Below are 7,500 nucleotides of genomic sequence, written 5' to 3'. Positions count from 1 at the left end.
ACTACTGCGAGTTCGACAAGCTGATGTCAACAGCCACTAGCAAAGTCGTAGAGTTCTGTAAGTACACCTCAGTCATTGTGACATTCCGCCTTGTGCAGGGGCACTGCTAAACTTCTCTGTATGTTCCAATTTTTCCCTGCCGAAGCGAGCACCATTATGGCATTCCCGTGATAGAAACAGGAGGAGGCCATTCATCCCTTCGAGCCTGCCCCACCGCCATTCATTATGATGATGGCTGATTGCGCAACTCAGTAGCCTGTTTCCGCTTTCTCCCCCCATATCCTTTGATCACTTTAGCTCCAAGTGCTACATCTAACTGCGTGTTGAAAACATCTTTTTGGCCTCACTTCTTTCTGTGGTAGTGAATTCCGCAGGCTCGGCATTCGCTGGGTGATGAAATGTCTTCTGTCTCAGTCCGGAATGGTTATCCTTTGACTGTGACCCCTGGTTCTGGACTCCCCCATGTTGCTAACTTTGCCTTAGTTCAATTGCTCTGTTTTATTACCTTTGCTCTCGAGTCGCCAGGTATCTTTATGATACCGCCACGAGGTTCAAGTCCGAGTAATGATCAATAATCCAATACACCGATTAGTAAGATTTAAATCAAAGCACATTTATTATACACAGTAATCGCTACTCATGCACAAATTCTACGTTTAAGCTACTTCTACGGCTAACAGGCCAATACTTAACTTGGAACTGGCCCACCAGGTCAGGGAAACAAATGGCCTTTCGTTCAGGTTCTGAGCCTGCGGGATTCGAAGTTGGTAGAGATTGGTAGCTAGGAGCGCCTATCTCGTAGCTAGCGTTGAAGTAAGGCTTACGAGTTTGATGATCACTGGAGCCACTGCACCGGTCACGGTCAATGTTGGTTCGTTGTTGCTGGGTGACCCGGGCAGGACGAAGAGCGCAAAGAGGTGGAGAAGAAGAGAAGAGAGCGATTTGAACTTGGGGCTCAATTCTCATAGCCCCCAGGGGCTTCCCGCCTTTCGGGGCGGACCCTGTACCTGGTCCCAAGTGATTGGACTTTGTCCCAATCGCTTGGTTCGATTTTCTCCAATGCTGGAGCGGTTCCCTGATCGATGGGCGGTCTTGAGGTGCTCGTTCACCTCCTTTTGTGTTGGCTCCTGCTGGCGTCGAAGAGTCTGGTTTCGCTTTGTGTGTCTAAATGTTGCTTATTGTTCCCGGGGATTGCTCATTAGTATGCAGATGGCTGTTGTTTTGTTATGCTGATGGTCGCTGGTATCGATATTGTGTGGCCTTTCCAGAGGTAAATACACACTCAACCTGCAGCTGCTGGTTTTTGTCCTGTTGGCTGACTTTCCCATCAGCCTTTGCCGTTCGCCATTTTAAATCAGGAGTTGGCCATTTTGAGTGGCTACACCCATCATCAGGAACATTCTTCCTGCATCTACCCGGTTTGGTCCTGTTAACATTTTATAGGTTTCTATGAGATTCCCCCCTCACTCTTCTAAACTCCTGGTAAACCTTCATTGCACATCCTGTATAGCAGGAATATCCTTTCTCAGATAAGGGGAGAATGTGCAAACTCCACTCAGACAGTCACCTGAGTCTGGAATTGAACCGGGTCCCTGGAGCGGTGAGGCAGCAGTGTTAATCACTGTGCTACCTGTTTTCCCGCTCTAAAGGGGAGTCCACCAATCAGAGCCTGGTGTTGTTCTGATCGGCTCATCAGCAAATTTAGAGCTACCAAGGCTCTGATTGGTGTTCCCGTGATGTTGCCACCACATGTCACCTCTCCGTATGGAGCCCCTCCATTGGCCGGGGGCCCGCATTGCAGCGCTGGGTGTTTCATTGAACGATCACCCCTGTTCCCATCCTCAGACTGACCATTTGACTGGGGGTTGTGAGGGGAAAATGGCCAAAGGAATCAGCAACAAAGAGAGAGTAGATTCAGCACATTTGTGCACATGGCTGGAGAAGCACACCAACTGAGGGTATGGAACGAAGTCCTGTTCAGCAACTGATGCCTTGCCACGTCCAAACTACTCTCCCAACCGCTGAAACACTCCTGAAGTCAAAGTTGCAACACGAGTGATACAATCAAAGTGAAATGACAGGAAGCAAATTTCACTTTGAGTGACTCTCCAACTCTCAGCTCTGGCAATGAGTTAGTAGTTTGATCGAACGTTCGCTCACTCGGCAACTTGGGACCTGGGTAGAAGAGCTGTCACTTTGATCGTACACGGTGAAAATAAAGGACCAATTTTACACAACAAGCAAAGTACTGACCATACTCAACCGGCCCATGTTTGCAAAACTCAAGAACATAGTATCCGGGAGGAAGGAGTTGGGAGAGGATATGGAGGAGGGGTTCTGATGTGAGGTGCTCCGGAGAGTGAATGCCTCCACCTCGTGCACGAGGTTGGGGCTGATACAGCTGAAGGTGGTATACAGAGCACACCTCACGAGGGCGAGGATGAGCCAATTCTTTGAAGGAGTAGAAGATGTGTGTGAGCGTTGCCGGGGGGTGGGGGGGCTAATCACATTCATATATGTTTTGGTCCTGTCCAAAGCTAGAGGATTACTGGAAGAAGGTTTTTAGGGTAATTTCTAAAGTGGTGCACGTGAAACTGGACCCGGGCTCCCGGGAGGCCATATTCGGGGTGTCGGACCAGCCGGGGTTGGAAAAGGGTGCGGAGGCAGAGGTTGTAGCCTTCGCCTCGTTGATCGCCCAAAGGGGGATCCTGATGGGTTGGAGAGCAGCCTCTCCACCCTGTGCCCTGGCGTGTCGGGGGGATCTGTTGGAATTCCTGACTCTTGAGAAGGTTAAGTTTGAACTGAGGGGAAGCTCGGAGGGGTTCTACAATTCATGGGCATTATTCATTATGCACTTTCAAGAACTGGATAACATCGATTATTAGTTGGGGTGGGTGGGTGGGAGGGGGGCTGTGTGTATTAAGGGTGACTATGGGTAATCCCCGATTCCTTTTTGTCAGTTGTTCATGTGAACATGCGGGCGAATGTTTTGGGTTTGGTGGGAGGATGGGATCGTTGTTATTGATATGGGGATTGACATATTAGTTTCTGATTACTGTTTATTACTGATTATTATTTATTGTTGTTGGGTGTAAATTTGGGAGAAAATACGAAAAAGGAGAATAAAGAAATATTTTTTTAAAAGAACATAGTATCCAACATCAGATGTGATTGGACAACACTTGCTAAACAATCCTGATTGTGCTAAGAATTACACAAAAGACCAATTTAAGATAGTCAGTTGGGCTCACGGTGTGACTCACTTACATGTGCTGGATATATTCACACACAGGCCCCTGTCCTGTGCAGACAGAAGGAGCGTGTCCACGCATCGCATCTTTCCCAACTAAACTAAAAGCGTGGGGACAGTCATTCCCCATGGCAATGTCTTGACCAGAGATGACCTGCATGGTTTGAACTTCAATCGAAAGCGTGGCAGATAACTGTTCCCCGCCTCCACCGGAGCCCACTTGTCACCCAATCAGCAACCTCTTGTCATGCAGGGTAAATTGTCCCCTTTGAGATTTGGCGTTCTTACGAATCTGTTCTGATGAGTGCAAGACAAAAAACTTTGACAGCATGTCTCTTTTTTTCAACAATACGAAGTTCTGTCCTGCCAAACGCCTATATGAACATATTATTATTGCCTGATCTCCAGTTGTTCTGGTGATTCATTCTAGAATCCTGGGCGCGATTCTCCCAAAGGGAGACAAAGTCCCGACGCCATAGTGAAAACCGGAGTGTTTCACTCCGGCATCGGAGCCCGCTCCCAGCCCCCTATTCTCCCACCCCTGGGGGGCTATTTTACGCGCGCTGGGCCTTGGCGCCGCGTAAAAAGCAGCGCCGTGTAAATGATGCGGCCGGCGTTGCGTAAATGAAGTCACCCGTGCATGCGCAGGTTGGCCGGCGCCAACCCGTGCATGCGTGGTTGCTGTCCTCCCCGAGGCCATCCCGCAAGAAGATGGCGGATGGATCTTGCGGGGCGGCGGAGGAAAGGAGGTCCTCCTTTAGAGAGGTCGGCCCGCCGATCGGTGGGCCCCGATCGCGGGCCAGACCCCATCGGAGGCCCCCCCCCTCCGGTGAAGGAACCCCCCCCCCCCACAGGCCGCCCCCCCCAGCGTTCCCGCACAGTTCCCGCTGGCAGCGACCAGGTGTGGATGGCGTCGGCTGTAACCTGTCACGTCGGAGCGGCCGCTCGGCCCATTCGGGCCGGAGAATAGCGGGGGTACCAGAGAATCGCCGTTGTGAGTGTCTCTGGCGGTTCTATGGCTGGCGCGGCGCAGAACCCGACGGGGCTGTTCTCGCCGGTTGGGAGAATGGCGGAACGGCATCGGACTGGCGTTGCGCGATATAATGGCGCGGCCATCGATTCTCCCAACCGGCGTGGCCTCGGAGAATCGCGCCCACGGACTATCGGCATCTCTCACAATACTGCTGGCAAATGAAAACCTAGTTCAAAGTAAGAGGAGGATGCATGGGATTATTACCCGGGCTCTCTCAGAGTCCCGCCTTTCCCTCCTGTGCTTTGGACATTCTTCAGCTTCTGAGCTGTACGGAGAATAAACAATCTCACTGAGGGGTTCAGGTGAAGTACATTCAGTGAATCACCTGCAGTTGAATTTGATGATAATGACTGCTAATCTTTCTTAAAAGGTGGTAATGGTAATAAAGGTATGGAGGACGCAGGTCAGCGATACCTACACAGATATCACTGCTGGTACAAAAAATCAACGACAGAATTCCCTCCCAAAATTTTAAAATTCAGCCGCTGCATAAACAGGACATCAGGGAGTGGCTACAAGTCTCTAACCTAATCTGGGCTCATATGGTTGTTATGAGCTTTGCCTTTTGCTATTTAGGTCAACGTCCTAATCCCTCAATCAGTTGTTGTGCCATAACATCACTGGTGTCTTATTATTTTAACTCCGTGGGACTTTAGCCTCCTCTTTGAACTGCTGGAATCATTTTCACACAAAACACTGCTTAAAAAAAAAGAAGCTATTTCATACCAATGCAATTTATCTCAAATATCAGACACCAGCTAGCTCATAGTGGACGAAGCTCACTCAGAGCAAACTATAGTCCATGCACATTGAAGCTCCAATGGGTCTCATTTCTCAGCACAGATTAATACAAACTAAATGTAACTATGCATATTTCTATAGTTTCACACTATTGTTAAGAAAGCCCACCAACGACTCTACTTTCTCAGAAGACTAAGGACATTTGGCATGTCAGCTACGATCCTCACCAACTTCTACAGATGCACCATAGAAAGCATTCTTTCTGGTAGTATCACAGCTTGGTATGGAGCCTGCTCTGCCCAAGACCGCAGGAAACTACAAAAGGTGGTGAATGTAGCCCAGTCCATCACGCAACCCAGCCTCCCATCCATTGACTCTGTCTATAATTCCCGCTGCCTCGGAAAGGCAGCCAGCATAATTAAGGACCCCACGCACCCCGAACATACTCTCTTCCACCTTCTTCCGTCAGGAAAAGATACCAAAGTTTGAGGTCACGTACCAACCGACTCAAGAACAGCTTCTTCCCTGCTGCCACCAGGCATTTGCATGGACCTACCTCGTATTAAGTTGATCTTTTCTCTACACCTTGCTCTAACTGTAACATTATATTCTGTAGTCTCTCCTTCCTTCCCTATGTACGGTATGCATTGTTTGTACAGCATGCAAGAATATGCATGCTAATACATGTATACTAATACATGTGACAATAATAAATCAAATCAAATTCAAATTATATGGAACTTCCATAATATAGGCACCTGTTTATATCTTTGGCACGCTGGCAGAGGACACATTCAGAGGTCGCTTTCAGGGTGCACTCTGTAGAGTTCCAATGAGTTTTACCCTTGGGTGTGCCTGGCACCTACAACTTTCTGACACACAGATCCCTGTCCCACCAACGGAGTCACAGCCAAGAGCTTCAACCAGTTTCAAAGCGCACACAAATTTTTAACCAACTTAACACCGCCAGGGATACAAAAGCACAATGTTAGAGTTCTGATGAGAGCTCCCCACCTGATGTTATTAACTTACTTCTAACCCTAGCGCGTAAGACAACACAAAATTAGCTTAAATAATAGAATATTTTTATTCTGAGTGTGCTGCAGTACAGCAGAGACCTGGGGAAATTTCTTCACACAGAGGGTGGTGAGCATATGGAACGAGCTGCCAAAGGCAGTGGCAGAGGCGGGTACGATTTTTGTCCTTTAAAAAGCAATTAAGACACATGGGCAGGGTGGGTCTGGAGGGATATGGGCCAAATGCGAGCAAGTGGGACTAGCTCAGTGATAGAAACTGGACAACATGGACCAGCTGGGCCGAACATCTATGACTCTATGGACCACCTACAGCCCCAAGGAGAGGAGTGAAGTCTTCCCAAAACTATGGTTTTTCACATTTTAAGTATCATGAGGAAAACCAAATTCCGAGTTCCCGAATACCTGGAGAAGCCAAGTTCCAAACACAGATGCCTCCATTGGCTTGAGCTATCTCCATAAACAGCAACTTGCATTTATGCATCTCCTTTGGCACAGTAAAATAAGCCAAGATACTTCACAGAAGTATCACATTGAGACAGAGGTAGATTTTCTAAGGAGCATTTTAAAAACACATAGGGATGGGTGGAGATGGGGTCCAGGCTGCGGAGGCATGGATGCCATTGGTGAAGCAGTTCAAATCGTAGATATACAAGAGGGTCCGGATATCACGGAATCGCAACAGTGCAGAAGGAGCCTATTTGACTCGCCCCATCAAGGCTGCACCGACCCTCCAAAAAAGCACCCCACCCAGCCCAATTGCCCCGCCCTATCCCCGTAACCCCACCTAACCATTGGACACTAATGGGGCAATTTAGCACGGCCAATCCACCTAACCTGCACACCTTTGGACTGTGGGAAGAAACCGGAGCACCCGGAGGAAACCCACGCAGACACGGGCAGAACGTGCAGACTCCGCACAGTCACCCGAGGCCGAATCGAACCCGGGTCCCTGATGCTGTGAGGCAACAGTGCTAACCACTGTGCTGCCCCTCGGAAGGCTGTGCAGCTTGAGATTACAGAGGTAGGGAGGGGTGAGGACACAGAGAGATTTGAAAACAAGGATGATAATGTCAAAACTGAGACATTGCCGGACTAGCAGCCAATGTTTGTCACTGGGCAATCAAAAGGATCTGTTGTACCAGCTTAAATTTTTGATATAAACTGGGGCGAGGGGGACTAACAACAGGCCACACCAGACGGTTTCACTGCGCTGTGGAGTCAAGAAGGCGGAAGGGAGGTAGCCGGGTGAGAGGAGAGAGCAGAGATGAGGAAAGGAAAGCGCAGCAGACGTCCAAGAGGTAATACCGCGTGGGCTTCACCATCTGTGGCTAGCGTTGTCACTCAACTGAACTCTTCAATCGCTCAGTGTGTTGCGGGACTGTAAAGTAACAGTCCTGATTTGGAACTTACACCTTTGTTGTCGAAGACAGATGGCTGTC

General features: G+C 49.1%; 1 protein-coding gene and 1 non-coding gene across 2 annotated transcripts in view; both read right to left on the bottom strand.

Moving 5' to 3' along the window:
* The window catches only part of sae1 (SUMO1 activating enzyme subunit 1), a 143,944-nt gene that overhangs the window by 92,961 nt on the left and 43,483 nt on the right, over positions 1–7,500 (bottom strand). The gene's annotated exons all lie outside the window — the stretch shown is intronic.
* LOC140402575 (U6 spliceosomal RNA) lies at positions 53–154 on the bottom strand. Its single transcript, XR_011938175.1, has one exon. It is a non-coding gene; the product is annotated as a U6 spliceosomal RNA (small nuclear RNA).

Source organism: Scyliorhinus torazame, chromosome 25, assembly GCF_047496885.1.
Source record: "Scyliorhinus torazame isolate Kashiwa2021f chromosome 25, sScyTor2.1, whole genome shotgun sequence".
Lineage (NCBI taxonomy): Eukaryota > Metazoa > Chordata > Chondrichthyes > Carcharhiniformes > Scyliorhinidae > Scyliorhinus > Scyliorhinus torazame.
The sequence above is the reverse complement of the archived record's forward strand: the minus strand, read 5'-3'. Positions and strand labels throughout refer to the sequence as shown.